Source organism: Chrysochloris asiatica, unplaced genomic scaffold (assembly GCF_000296735.1).
Source record: "Chrysochloris asiatica unplaced genomic scaffold, ChrAsi1.0 scaffold00070, whole genome shotgun sequence".
Classification (NCBI taxonomy): Eukaryota; Metazoa; Chordata; class Mammalia; order Afrosoricida; family Chrysochloridae; genus Chrysochloris; species Chrysochloris asiatica.
In genome coordinates, this window is record NW_006408588.1 from 16,094,725 (window position 1) to 16,111,041 (window position 16,317).

The following is a 16,317-nucleotide window of genomic DNA, read 5'->3' on the forward strand; positions in this document are numbered from 1 at the left end:
TGGTGCTGTGGGTTAATGCGTTGGACTACACAGTCAGTTTGAACTGCAAGGTTGATGGTTCAAGCTCACCAGCTTCTCTTTGGAAACACTCTACAGGGTCACTATAGGTTGGAACCAACTCGACAGCACTTAATAATAACAACAACTCTACAAGAAAAAGACAAACAACCCAATTAAAAAATGGGCACAGGACACTTCACCAAGGAAAATATCTAGGCAGCCAACAAATATATGAAGAAACGTTCATGATCATTAGCCACTGTTGTTTTTAATTGGATTGTTTGTCTTTTTCTTGTAGATTTGTTGTTGTTGCTAAGTGCCATCGAGTCTGTTACAACTCACAGCAACCCTCGATGAGAAGCTGGTGGGTTTGAACAGCAGCTTGTGGTTCACAATCCAGGTCTGAGCCACAGCGCCACACTAGAAGTCCAGAAGTGTTGTTTTCTATAAATTTTAGATATTAATCCCATGCCTAATATGTCATTGCAAACCATTTTTTTCCCCTGTCTATGGTCTCTCTTTTAACTCTTTTGGCAAAATCTTTTGATACATATAAGTTTCTAATTTTTAGGAGGTCCCAGTTATCTATTTTGTCTTTTCCTGCTTGTGTGGGTGTCTTTTGTAATGTTTGATAGCATATGTATGCCGTGTATTAGAGTCCCTAAGTTTGTCCCTAATTTTACATTGATAATCTTTATAGTTCTAGGTTTTACATTTACATCTTTAATCCTTGTTGAGTTTATTTTTGTAGATAATTCAAGGTATGGGCCTTGCTTCATTCTTAAGCAAATGGATTTCCAGCTTTGCCAGCACTATTTGTTGAAGAGACTGTCTCTTCCCATTTAATGTGTTGGATACTTTGTTAAAGATCAATTGACTGTGTGTGGATGGATTTAGTTCTGGGTTTTCAATTCTGTTCCTCTGATCTATGTATCTTTCATTGTACCAGTACCAGGCTGTTTTGACCACTGTGGCTGTGTAGTAATTTTTGAGATCAGGAGTGAGAGGACTCCAACTTTGTTCTTCTTAAGAAGCGCTTTATCCAAGGTCTCTCCTCATATAATGTTCATGATCATTTTTTCCATCTCTTTAAAGACTGATGTTGGAATCTGGATTGGGATTGCTTTATATCTGTAGATTGCTTTGGGTAGTATTGACATTTTCACAATGTTAAATCTTTCTATCTATAGGCATGATATAGCCTTCCATTTTTGTAAATCCCTTTTGGTTTCTTGTAGTAGTGTTTTAAATTTTTCTCTGTATAGATCTTTTTCCCTAGTTAGATTTATTCCTAACTGTCCTGGTGTGGTGCTGTAGGATAAGTACTTGATGACAAAGTTGGTTTGAACTACGAAGTCGGCAGTTCAAACTCACCAGCTGCTCTTCAGAAATCCTATACAGTGTTACTAGAATAGGAACTGTCCTGACGGCACTTAACAACAACAATTTCATCTTCTGGATGGCTATTGTAAATGGTATTGCTTTCCTAGTTTCCTTGTCAGGGCTATCTTTATTAGTATGGAGGAATCCAACTGATTTTTGTATATTGGTCTCATAACCTGCACTTTGCTGAATCTTTCAATGAGTTTCAAGAATTTTCTTGCTGTGTCTTTGGGATTTTCTATGTATAGGATTCTATCATTTGTAAATAGAGAGAGGTTTACTTCTTCTTTTCTAATTTGTAAACCTCTATTTTCCCTATCTTGCCTTGTAGCTCTGACTAAGACTCCTAACACAATATTGAATAGGAGTGGTAATATACAGCATCCTTGTCTAGTTCTTATAATTAGGATTTGTTTTTTGTCTTTAAATTGAGTTGTAATCCATATTGAAGGCTGTATTCTTTGATTTTCATCAGTAAGTACTTCAAACCCTGTTTGCTTTCAGCAAGCAAGCTTGTACAATCTGCATATTACAGGTTGCTAATGAGTCTTCCTCCAACTTGATGCCTGATCTTCATATAATCCAGCTTCATAGATTCGTTGTTCAGCATACAGATTGAATAAGTATGGTGAAAAGATGCAAACCTGTCCCACACCTTCCCTGATTTTAAACCATTCAGTATCCCTTTGTTCTGTTGGAACAACTGCCTCTTGGTCTATATTCAGGTTCCATCTGAGCACACTTAAATGCTACAGAATTCTTATTCTTTGCAATGTTATCCACAGCTTGTTGTGATCTACAGAGTCTTTGTATAGTCAAGAATCCCCACTAATTTTCTAATTTTAAATATTAACTGTTCCCTTGTTCTGTTCAAAAAACTGCCTCTTGGTCTATGTACAGGTTCCTCATGAGCACAACCAACTGTTGCAGAACACTCATTCTCCACAATGCTGTTCATAGCTTGTCATGATCCACACAATCAAAAGCCTGTGCACAGTCAATAAAGCACAGGTAAACGTCTCTCTGGAATTCTCTGTTTTAAGCCAAGATCCATTAGCAAATGTCAAGTTCACCGAATCAAAGCGATTTACATTTGCTTCCTGTATCAAACTTCTTTGTCTTCCTCTAGTCGAGTTCTGATCACCAAGCCATCAAAACTAGGTCAAATGGGTACTATCTGCAAGTTTGGCCGTTCTTGCATGCCTTTCCCCACTTCATATCAGCTGGACACTTCACTCTCAGCTCTGGCCCCCAGTGGTCTGGGCAGTGTCCATGAGCTCAGGAGTGTCTAGGTATCCCCAAACTTTGGATCAACTAGCCCTTCCTCTTCTCTCTTTCATATCAAGATAGACAGGAGTCTGTGGAACATGGTCAAACTCAGCCCATGTCTTCATTACTGCCTTTCCCCCACTTCCACCCACAAACAGATCAACGTAATCCCCAGTGAGCTTACAAGCCTGCTTATGTGTACCTTTGAGTTTCAGTCTTGGAAGGTGGTTTGTCCTGAAGGGACTTGATGTCTCCCAGGTGAACAGCTTGCTTGTTCTTGTTATAGCCAAATAGTGTGCTTTCCCCCCTCCCCCCTTGCTGGTCTTTCTTTCGAGAAGTATCTTCTTGGCAAGCAGTTGGGTCCTCTCAGGGCACTGGCAGTGAGAGTTCAAGTGACTTGTCACATAGTGGGCAAGTGGTGGAGTTAGGATTTGAACCCAAGTCTGCCTGTTCAACCTTCTTTCACTGAGGATAAATATAAAGGAGGAAAAGGGAAGGGGAGAGGCAGGAAAGCTAGGAGAGCAAAGAGTTAGAGATAGTCTAAGAGCTGGGTGTATCCATCCAGAACTGATCCTGGACTCTGGATTCCCCCCAACAGCTCAGCTGGTAAACTTCCTCTGGCCTCAAATCTCTTTTTCTTACAAATCAGGATTAGTGTTGTCTGACCCCCAACCTGCTCTGTAAAATGTAGCAAATGAAGATACCCCTACAATCCTGGTCAGTTCTAATCACACTATGACTACAGTTTCTGAGCATTCCCTTTGGTCAAAAGCAACAGAAACTGACCATGACCAATTTAAGTAAAAGTGAACTTACTGCAATAGTGCCAGGTAATGTACAAAAGCAAAGGAAAGACTGAGAAGCCAGGGTGGCTCTGGGGGTCGGAGGACAGAGCCTAGTGGATGAACTCTTTGGGGCACAGTCATTAGCTTGAATGAACTCCAAGCAACTTCTGAAGTCAGCTGCACTCTAAAGACTGAAATTCCCTGGAAATACTCTGATTGGCTCAGCCTAGACCACATGACTGTCCTGGGCAGTGGGGAGTGTAAGGGGCCCTGCAGACAGAACCAGCAAGACTGCATACAATGGGGAATGAGTCATTCCCTAAAAAGAAATTGAAGAATTGTTACCAAAAGGAGAAAGAAACAATGGAGAGAGAAAAAGAAGGAGGGAGGGAGGAAGAGGGAGGCAAGAAGAACATGGATCCTGAGCAGCCAACATTTCAAATTAAAAAGTCTAAAACTCTTAGAAATATGCTGTTAGTTGTCATGGAATCAGCCCCCAACTTATGGAGACCCCGTGCACACAATGGAACAAACTGTTGCCCGTCCCCATCATCTATTGTAGATTGGACTGTTATGAGCCACAGGATTTTCACTGGCTGGTTTTTTGAAGTAGATTGCCAAGCTTTTCTTCCTTGTATATTTTCATCTGGAAGCTTCACCAAAGCCCATTCAGCATTGTAGCAACACACAAACCTCATAAACCTCCATTGATAGGAGGTACGTTGGCCAAGAATCAAACCTGGGTCTCTCTCATGGAAAGTGAGAATTCTACTATGAAACTACCTATGCTTCCACTTTAGGAATATAGATTTACCATATTAAAAAAAAAAAAAAAAAAATCTCTGGAGGGCTGTGAGTCTCTTAGAGGTAGCAGAGATTAACGATAGCTCTCTACAGATACAGATATAAGCCAGTTTAATTTCTGCTTACTGGGCTAGCAGGCTGGACCAACCAATAGCAAGAAGGGAAGATGAGGAACTTGGCCTCCTATAGTCATACCGTTGGGGCAGGAAGACCTAGCCAGCCTTGAGCTTCCACCTAGCCATATGACTCCACAGTTTGGAGGTATATCTAATTGGCACAAATGATGAGCAATAAACGCAAAGCTTTGTTAGCAGAGAGAAAGATGGCAGCTCTTCCTCCCTGGACCACATTCCCATGAACAGTATGTGGGGTTATGATGAGATGTTATAGCAAATGCAGTGTACAGAAGAAGCAATGGTGTCACCACTGCTTTTATGGAGTGTTGTTGTTGTTAAGTGCCATCGAATCAGTTCTGACCCACAGCGACCCTGTATAGGGTTTCTGAGGAGCCGCTGGTGAGCTTGAAGCGCTAACCTTGCAGTTCAAATGGCTCTGCAGTCTGGCGCAGTAACCCACAACTGGAAAGACAGAGCAATTCGAGGGGCAGAAGCCATGTTTGGCCTTAAGAAAAGGTACCTGGGTCACACTTTCACATCTATCCTCAGCTAGCTGTCCTAATAGCTCCCTTGTATCCAGGAAAACTAGATGCTGAGAAAAGACCTAATGTTGCTTTGCCATCTACCGCATGGCCATCGGAGGACCCTGGGTGTTGCAAGCAACCACCCACCCCATGGTACTGCAGAAGGCTTGAGAGTCTACTCCCGTAGAGCTTATAGACAAGAAAGCCCCATGGAACTGTTCTACTCTGTGACACATGATTTAGGATCCACTCAACTGCAAAGGTATTCTTGTCTGCTTGTTTAATATAGCCAGCAATATTCTGTTATGCTCCACAGGGTTTTCAATCAGTCTTAAAAGAAATACAACCAGAACATTCCTTAGAAGTGAGGATGATAAGACTTCAACTGGCCTGCTTTGAAGATGTCATCTGGCAAGACCAATTGCTAAAAAAGGGCACCATGTTTGGTAAAGCAGAAAACAACCCTCAATGAGATGAACTGGCACAATGGTCTCAGCAGTGGTCTCAGGTAATCCAGTGACCATGAAGATGACACCGGGCTGGGCAGTGCTTCATTCTGTTATCCATGGAATCACCATTAGTTGAAGCTGACTTGACAACAACTGGCAGCTGACCATCATTGAATTGGCAGGCCTTATAGGCATTCATTTCTAGCAACTGTGAGATATTCGTACACCATAGAAGAGATTCAGAGATACTAAATACCTTGCCCCAGTTCATTCAGCTAGTAAGTGGCAGAGTTGGGATCTGAACTCACCTCTCTGACTTCAAGGCCAGAGTTATTTCTGAGCTAGCACACACATCTTTCACCAATGGAGCCTGCCTGGCCTATGGCCTTCCTAGCAGCTAAATGTCAAGGGTCAGCTGGAAATTTGCTCTTTAAGGAGAAATTGAACAATATCTTTCTTTCCTAGAGTTTCTACCATGTAAGACAGAAGGGGGAAGAAGGAAAAGGGAAGTCTGCAAAGATTCTCCAAAAGGAAGCTCTTGTAGACAATTACAAGGGAATTCTAAAACTCCCTGCACCCCAGGACTGATGTGGCCACTGCCAAAGGAAGTGGGGAGAGCTGTCAGATCTGAAATGATCCACCTCCAAAAACTGTGGTGTTAGCCAGACTTGGTAAGAGGATAAGAGAGGTTCACTCCCTAAAGGCTGAAATGTTATTGTTTTCCTCAATGTCTTCCTTTATCTGGTAGTTCCTGCTGTGAGTCTAGTAACTAATATAACCTAATGACACAGTATGGACACACAACAGAAGATTTATTGGAAAAGAATTCCAAGAGCACCTTTACTCCAGCTGTATTTAGAAGGCCAGGAACAGACTCATAGGAATGACTCATAGGATTCCTACCATCATCTTTGACTTGTAAATCATGAATTAATGTAAGGACCCTTTACTCAGTCCCAGACTTAAATAGGTCAGGGTCTAATTTAATGATCCTTTTGAGCAGCGAAAGCCAAACTGGCTGCATTAAAAGTGATGGCAGGCACAGAGGTGAAGCTAGTGAAGATGAAGAGAACCAGAAGCATGCTGCAAGACCCTCACACAGAAGGATTACAAGACCATTGAAGCTACTTCCCCTTCCCGTTTCTTTTCACTATAAAATGTCACCCATGGCTCTTCCCTTTAGATTATTATTTCAATCTTCCTTCTGCACATTGCCATGGTGCTAGCCAGTAATTGCATCAAATTCAGTGAGCTCAAAACCAGATTCATCTTCTCCAATAAATTCAGTTTTCTGCCTATGTTCCCTCTCAACTAATCCACCATCACCCACCTGGTCCGCCAAACTGGAAGCCTGCAAGTCGCCCTTGACTCTTCCTTCTTCCTCATCCTCCACATGTAATTAGCCACTAATTCTGATCACCAGGCAAACTTAAACTCATTCTCTCCTTTGTTGTTATTGTTAGGTGTCATGGAGTCGAAATCGACTCACAGCAACCTTATGCACAGCACAACGGAACACTGCCCAATCCTGGGCCAACCTCACTATTGCTGCCATGCTTGAGTCCATCCATGCTGCCACTTGATTCTCTCCTTAGCACTGCTTTATCTTCTCTTATCTTGCTGGGCCCAAGGAATAGCCTTCTAATTGGTCACCAGCTTCTTCCAAACCACTTCCACCCAATCACCAGTGAAAATACATTCCTGTTAAAAAAAAAACTTCCCATGGCTCTCCATTTTCAATGGTATAAAATCCAAGTCCTTAGCCTGGCCTTAAGTTATATTTCAAGGAGCTCTAGTAGCATAGTGATTGTGAGTCAGATGGTTAATCTCAAGGTCAGCAGTTCAAAACTACCAGCCTTTCCTCCAGAGAAAGATGAGGCCTGGAAACCCTAGACACGGTCACTATGATTTGGAACCTACACCACAGCACACCTCCACCAAGCTGTATTTCATAACGCAGCTCTAACCTCTGTCCCTGATCACCATGTTTTGCCACATGGAATGTTTCCCTCCCTCATGTTGCATTCTCTTTCATATCTCTGCCAGGATCATATTGTTCAACCTTTAAAACCCAGCTCCAATGTCACTTCCTCTGGGACTCTTCCCCTACCCTTACAAACATTCCCTTCTTTGCACTGTAACACACTGTAAATATATTGTAATATTTGTCCACGTGCCAGTCTCCACTTCTGGGATGTGAACTCCTGGAGGATGGGGACTTGCCTTCTTCATGCTTTTATCATCCTCTCCTGGTGTGGAGCTATAGTATAAGCACTAGACTGATAACTGCAGGATTGTTCCTATACAGGGTCACTATGAGTCAGAACCGACTCAATGGCACTTAACAATAGCAACAATCTCACTGCCAACCAATGCCCGGTACAGGTCTTGACACTTACTAGGTGATTAAACGTAAACTATAGGTCACCAAGGTGGCCTGAAGAGCACCCCCTCCAACAGCGGGGTAAAGAAGGCCCAGCATGGTGGCATCACCAGAGATCCATGGCCACCCGATGTCCACTGAGCTGCCCATCGGAAAGCTGCTCTTCCAGAGGTGGTGCGGGAGATCCATCCCCCAGGACTTCAGGACAGATTTGAGGTTGCAGAGCGTGGCCAGCAGCGTCCTGCAGGAAGCCTGTTCAAAGACACCAAATTGTGCACCATCCACACTAAGACAGTCACATCATGCCCAAAGACATGCAGCTGGCCTGCCGGGTACAGGGAGAAGCAAGCTTAAGTATCAGGCCATTTTTATGGTGTTTTGTAGTAAATTCTGTAAAATACTTTGGTTTAATTTGTGACTTTTTTTTTGGTAGGAAGTTGTTTATAATATGTTGCTTTTGTGCTTAAATCATCCCATCTTTCACTCAGGATGAACGTGGAAAATGACTGTTTACAGACCTCAGGGATATGGCACTGTGGCTCAGGTAGGACAAGTTACTGATTAGCAGAAGGGATGGGTGATCTTTTATTGCTTTTCATGATGCATGTTTCTGGATGTTACTTACTTGTTGGGTAGCTATTTAAGGTATTTAAGACTTGAGAAGTAAATGTGTACGGTCCTTTTGCAATAAAACTGATTATTACCTGATCCAAGTGTTTAGCAATCGGGGCTGTTCAGTCTGACCAAACATCCCTGTGATAAATGTGAGCTTTCTCAAGGGTGAAGAGATAAAAGTCTTAACCACAGTATAACTTTGTTTCCTAAAATATAAAAGAAAGAAAAAAAACCCCAAAACCCGGCAGTTATAGAATACATTATGTACATTTTTCTAACAGCTGTTGTATGGAGTCCTTGTGTGGCACTGTGGGTTAATGTGCTGGATTTCAAAATCAGCTTGAATTGCAAGGTCAGTGGTTCAAGCTCACCAGTTGCTCCTTAGAAATCCTACACAGGGTTGCTAGGAGTTGGAACCAACTCAACAGCACTCAACAACAACACTGTATATATTGTAGTCTTGACATTTTAAAATTAAATGTTTTACTTTCACATGTGGAAAAAAGAAAGAGATCAATATAGGGTGAGTGAGAAATTGTCCTCAGGGCCACTGGTTGAGAAGATCGTGTATTAACACAGCTGCAGGGGCACTGTTCATATGGTGGTCCCTACGGATGGGGCTTGCTAGAACCATAAAGTTAATAACCTGTGCAGTTTTATGTAACCAACCCATAAAAAGAGCAGACTTGGGAAGGCATAGACCCTCTTCCAGGATAAGAAAGAACCGGTCAGTCAATATTTGAGTAGGAGAGGACTTCAGAAAAAAAAGGAACACAGATGAAAATGATCAAAGATGAGCTGGAGCAAGTTTGGTAAGCATCACTGATTACCCATCCAATAGACTCCCACCCCACCCCCTACTGTGCTCTTTGCTGGCTGGACACAGCCCATATTGTAGTAGTCAAAATTCCCATTGCTTTCCCAGCATCCTTTACAGTTAGAGATGCTATGTGTCCTAGTCAAGCCAGTGAAACTTAGGAGAATCCGCTGGGGGAATACACAAGTGGAAGTACATTCTGGCAATATTCCCTCCCTAGTAAAGCAATCTGCATGGGGAAAGAACCATGGCAGCCATTTTGAAACCATGAAGAAAGAAACTTGGAGAAAAAAAGTCAATACAGAGAGGATGGTGTGGTTGTTGCATTCCGTCAAGTCAGTTCCGATTCATAGCAACCCTGTATAGGGTTTCTGAGAGCAACTGTTGGGTTTGAGAAGACAACCTTGTGGTTAGCAGTCCTCTGCAGATCCTACAGGGCCACACACCAGTGCTCAGAGAGGATGGTAGAACCCAAGAATAGAAAAAGCATGGATCCTTGGTGGCAGCGGTAGCTTGTTGAACCAAGAAACCAACCCTGGAACCAGATGATCTGCTTCTTGTGATTGAAGAGGACGTGTGTTTTTATAATTGTTTTCCTGTCACTATATTCCTAAAACATTATAATGGTTGTATGAGGATGAGAAGTTGTGCTAAATATGGCAATGCAAGCTGGTAGTCAGACAATTCATGTCAACTGAATGTAAGTTAGCAGATCATCCCTGAGACCTAGGTAGGTTAAGAATGTTAAACATGCAAACAGTGTTGGAATATTGTCAATGGTGAGAACACATTTTCAGATATTCCATTTCTCTCATTTAAGTATGATAAATTGTCATTGTCTCTTCTTTGCTATAATCCACACTCGCCCCAATTTTTTTTTGGCTTGGCACCCTGGTAGCATAGTGGGTTATGAGTTGAGCTGCAAACAGCAAGGTCAGCAATTTGAATCTACCAGCTGCTCCGCAGGAGAGAGATGAAGCTTTCTGTTCCCATAAAGATTTATAGCCTTGGAAACCCTACGTAGGGTCGTTATGAGTCAGAACAGACTCCATGGCACCACCACCACCAAGCTTTGATTCAGATAAAAAACCTGCAAATTTTTTGGAGCAAGTTACAAAAGGAGTTCCCATCTGTTAAATCACAATGGCCCCCAGGCAAATGGGGTGAGGAAACCTACAAGGGTCAAACAGCAGCCATGAAGACCTTTGTTTCTCTAAACTGTTTAGGCCTGTGAGTGCGTTTCTTGGAAAGGCCTTTTTGAACTCAAACACCTACTGTACACTAGGTACTGTTTTGTTCTAAGCACTTTATCCAGTAACTTACCTGATTCTATGAGGTGGAGATACCTGTTATTAGCTGCCTTCCAGTTGATTCTGACTCCACAGAGTTTTTCATTTGTTTGTTTTTTAAGTTTTAATTGTGAACTGAGTGATAGTTTACATGGGAGAACATTGGCTTTCCGCCTTCCTTTCATTGCAGTGATTACAATCTCCTCAGTGCATCATCATTCAACAGTATTTGCTTCCATTCCCTCTGGGTTTGGTTTTTTTTGGGGTTTTTTTTGGTGCGGGGGTGGGATGTACATAGAAACACTCAGGAATATATAAAAATTTAAACAACCAAAGGGCACATTCTGAAAGCCAGCCTTATGGCCACCAGCACACAGTCTTTCTCTTTCCATGAGTCCAGAGTCCTCAGCTGCTCCCTCGTTCCATGTCCTCATCTCTGCCTCCATCTCTGGTGTAACTGCTTCTTTGAATAAGGTCCTGCATTCCGCTTGTGTCTTCTCCCTTGATGGTCCTAGGTCCTCTGTTTCTGGACTGTAAGATTAACTACTCCCCTGTTTTTGTTCTGAAACTGCTACCTTTACAGTTGTGACATAGGGTTTTCAAGGCTGTGACCTTTCTGAATCAGATCCCCAGGACTGTCTTCCTCTGCGTAGGTTCAAATCCTCCACTTTTAAACTAGTAATCGAGAGCTTAACCATTTAAGGCACCCAAGGATTCCCAGATACCATTATCATCCCTATTTCACAGATGCAGAAACGGAGGCTCAGGGAGGGGTCACGTACCATTCCCACCTAGATAGAGACAGAACTGGCAGTCCAGTTCCAGACCCTCCATCTCCTACATCTTACTCACTACTAATCTGTGTCTCTCCCCTCAGGACAAGTCCTCACACTCCAGAGAAGGGAACAGCCCTCCTTCCTGGTTCCCTCATATAAGAATTCTACAGCTGTTCTTGTGTTGGCTAGCTCCACGATGTAAACTTTTCTAATTGGACCTTCCTCATAATGGTCATCATTCACTGCCTCGAGAGCCACATGATCTTACTTAATACATAACTCACACTCCATAGCCTTCCCTGTTGATTGCTGGGTATTTGCCTTCAGTAGATTCTGAAGTAATTAAATTATCATGCAACCAACCTGCACTTCTCATGAAAAGACCCACCCAAACTGAAGGAAAGCCTTACTAATTCAGACAAAGTGTGTGCGTGGGTGCACATGTGGGGTGGGAATGGGGATATTGAAAGCCAGAAGTAGCTGTGGGTTTCCTTTGAAAAGAAACACATTTTTTACACTTCTAGTACTTAGAGTAAATCAAACGAAGCATTAACAGCAGCCTAACAGAGTTCTTGCTGAGTTTATATGAGTGAATAAATAAACTTAATTTTAATTAGCATATTCCTTGTATACAAATATCTTCTATTAATACTCTTTTGGAAGCTGGTTGTATGAAGGTTAAACATTCATTCAGCCATCTAAAAGTCATCCTGATGATGTTGTTAAGGGCCATCGAGTTGGTTCCGACTCATAGTGACCCTGTATAAGGTATTGGAGGAGCAGCTTGTGTTGAGTCATCTTTTGTGTGAAGAGCTGTGAAGCTGGTTCTGACTCACAGTGAGCCTATATAGAGTTTCCAAGGAGCGGTTGGTGAGTTTGAACAGTTGACCTTGTGGTTCAAACCGACCTTGCAGTCTAGCACATTAAGCCACAGCGCCACACAAGTACTCCAAAAGTCATTTTGTTGGTGTTAGGTGCCATCGAGTTGGTACCGACTCATAGTGACCCTACGCACAACAGAACAAAACACTGCCCAATCCTGGGCCAACCTCACAATTGTTGCCATGCTTGAGCCCATTGATGCTGCCACTTTGCCAATCCATCTCACTAGGGGTTTTCCTCTTTTACTCTGACTCTGTCCTTCCTGACAATATGTCCTAAGTATGAGAGACCAAGTTTGGCCATCCTGGCCTCCAAGGAGCACTCTGGCTGCACTTTTTCCAACACAGATCTGTTGGTTCTTTTGGCAGCCCATGGCACTTTCAATACTCTCCTCCAACACCATAACTCAAAAGCATCAATTCTTCTACGGTCTTCCTTATTCACTGTCCACCTTTTGCATGCATATGAGGTTATTGAAAATACCATGGCTTGGGTCAGGTGCACCTTAGTCTTCAAGCTGACATCTTTGCTCTTCAACACTTTAAAGAGGTCTTGTGCAGCAGATTTGCCTAATGTAATACGTCGTTTGATTTCTTGACTGCTGCTTCCATGAGTGTTGATAGTTGATCCAAGAAGAATGAAGTCCTTGACAACTTCAATCTTTTCTCCATTGATAAGAATGTTGTTTATTGGTCTAGTGGTGAGGATTTTTGTTTTCTTTACATTGACATGCAATCCATACCAAAGGCTGTGTTCTTTGATCTTCATCAGTAAATATTTTAAGTCCTCTTCAATTTCAGCAAGCAAGGTTGTAGCATCTGCATATCACAGGTTGTTAATTAATCTTCCTCCAATCCTGATGCCACGTTTTCCTTCATAGAACCCAGTTTCTTGGATTATTTGCTCAGCATACAGGTTGAATAAGTATGGTGAAAGAATACAATCCTGTCATACACCTTCCTTAATGTTAAACCATTCAATGTTCCCATGTTCTGTTCAAACAACTGTACAGAGTTCTCATGAGCACAATTAAGTGTTCAGGAGTACTCATACATCACAATGTTGTCCATAGCTTGTCATGACCCACACAATTGAAATCCTTTGAGTAGTCAGTAAAACACAGGTAAACATCTTTCAGATATTCTCTGCTTTCAGCCAACATCCATCGAACACCAGCAATGATATCCCTCGTTCCACGGCCTCTTCTGAATCCAGCTTGAACTTCTGGAAGTTCTCTGTCAATGTATGCTTGCAGCCATTTCTGTATTACCTTTAGTAAAACTTTACTCGCATGTGATATCAAAGATAGTGTCTGATGATTTCCGCATTCTGTTGGGTCACCTCTCTTGGGAACTTGCACAAATACGGATCTCTTCCAATTAGTCGGCCAGATAGTTGTCTTCCAAGTTTCTTGGCATAGATGCGTGAGTGCCTCCTGTGTAGTCTCACTTTCTTGAAAGAATTCAATTTTTATTCCATCAATTCCTGGTGCCTTGTTCTTTGCCAATTCCTTCAATCCACCTTGGACTTCCTCCTTTAGAATCATTGGCTCTTGATGATATGCTACCTCTTGAAACAGTTGAACATCAACCATGTCCTTTCGGTACAGTGACTCTGTGTAGTCCTTCCATCTTCTTTTGATGCTTTCTGCATCATTCAATAATTTTCCCAGAGAATCCTTCAATAATTAAAGTCGAGGATTGAATTTTTTCTTCAGTTCCCCAGCTTGAGAAATGCTGGGTGCGTTCTTACTTTTTGGTTTTCTGATTCCAGATCTTTGCACATTTTGTTGTAATATTTGACTTTAACTTCTTGAGCTGACCTTTAAATTTTTCTGTTCAACTCTTGTACGTCCTCATTTCTTCCATTTGCTTTAGCATCTCTACGCTGGAGAGCAAGTTTCAGTGTCTCCTCTGACATCCTTTGACCTTTTCCTTCTTTCTTGTCTTCTTAATGACTTTTTGCTTTCTTCTTGTATGATGTTCTTGATGTCATCCCACAACTCTTCTGGTCTTCGGTCTTTAGTGTTTAATGTATCAAATCTGTTCTTCAGATGATCTCTAAATTCAGGTGGGATATATTCAAGGTCATATTTTGGCTCTCGTGGACTTGTTTTCATTTTCTTCAGCTTCAGTTTGAATTTGCATATGAGCAATTGATGGTCTGTTCTACAATCTTCCCCTGGCCTTGTTTTGACTGATGATATGGAGCTTTTCCATCATATCTTTCCACAGATGCAGTCAATTTTATTTCTATGTATTCCATCTGGCGAGGTCCATGTGTACAGTCATATCTTATGCTCACTAAAGAAGGTATTTTAAATGAACAAATCATTGAATTTGCAGAATTCTATCATGCGATCTCCAGCATCATTTCTGTCACCAAAGGCCATATTTTCCAACTACTGATCGATCCTTCCTTGCTCCCAACCATTGCATTCCAATCACCACTAATGATCAATACATCTTGATTGCATGTTTGATCAATATCAGATTGAAGAAGTTAGTAGAATTCTTCTATTTCATCCTCACTGGCTTTAGTGGTTGGTGTGTAAATTTGAATAATAGTGGTATTAACTGGTCTTTCCTGTAGGCGCATATATATTATCCTATCACAGACAGCATTGTACCTCATGACTGATCTGGATATGTTCTTTTTGACAATGAATGCAACATCATTCCTCTTCAATTTGTCATTCCCGGCATAGTAAACCATGTGGTTGTCAGGTTCCAAACGTCCAATACCAGTCCATTTCAGCTCACAAATGCCTAAAATAATGTTGATACATTACATTTCATTTTTGACAATTTCTAATTTTCCTAGATTCATACTTTGTACATTCCATGTTCCAATTATTAATGGATAATACAGCTGTTTCGCTTCATTTTGAGTTGTGTCCCAGCAGCAAATGAAGGTCCCGCAGGCTTTATTCCCATGGGCTTTACTCTATTCGCATCATCACGGTCAACTCTACTTTGAGGAGGCAGTTCTTCCCCAGTCGCATTTTGAGTGCCTTCCATCCTGAGGGGCTCATTTTCTGGCACTATATCTGGCAGTGTTTCTCTGCTATTCATAAGGTTCTCAGTGACTAAACATTTGGAAGTAGTTTATCACTCCTTCTTCCTAGTCTGTGTCTGTCTGGAAGCTCTTCTGAAACCTGTCCACCATGGGTGACCCTGCTGGTATTTAAAAAACCCATGGTATAGCTTCCAGAATCACAGCAACTCACAAGCCACCACAGTATGACAAACTGACAGAGTAGTGGTGGAAAGTCATCTTAGAGAATCATTATTGAGAACCTACTATGTGTTCTGTGCTAGAAGCCAAGTATAAAGAAATGCACAAGATTCAGAGGCTAACTTGGGAGAATCTGTGGGTTAAGAGAAGATATATACAAAAGGGCAGCATTTACTTAAGGACAAAATTCAGAAGGGTTGGGAAAGAAGATAGAATGGAAACAAGAATCACAGGGAGGAAGTGGGATAACATGGTGGAGATTGTTATCATTGAAGTCAAATGAAGTATATGATTTGTTGAATGTAAAACTGATGGTTTACTCTGAAAACCTTCACTCAATTTACCATAAAGAGTTTTTGTTGTTGTCTTTGTTTTTTTAAAAGGAAGATATATATTCAAACAAAGAAACTACAATGAAATATATTAAGATTCATTAGAAATAGATAAGCAATGGACTGAGTGACTACTGTCAATGGGCCAACAGATTTTCTCTAAGAGGAAGCAAAGGAAAGTTTCAGAGTTTTGAGCTGGGTTTTGAAGGATGTGTAAGAGTCTGCCAGGAATAGAAAAGGCAAAGGTGACCACAAGACATTGGCCTATGTGGACACTATCAGTAAAATGTCTTAATTTAAAATTTTTTAAATACAGAAACAGTTGAATACATTGACAGTATGCATGTATGTTGTTGTTAAGTGCCATCAAGTTGGTTTCCACTCACAGCAACCCTGTCTAGGGTTTCCGAGGAACAGCAGTTGAGTGCTGATCCTTGGGTGTAACAATGTAGGGTAAGTGCTAATACATACGAGGGGGCTTCAAAAAGTTTGTGGGGAAATTCCATTATCTTCTTTTTTGTTGTATTGTGTTTTTTGTTTGTTTGTTTTAATTTAAGGGTTTTATTGTGGATTGAGTGAAAGTTTACAGGGCACATCATCAGTTTCACATTCCACAATTCATATAACTTGTTTCATTACATTGATTATAATCCCCT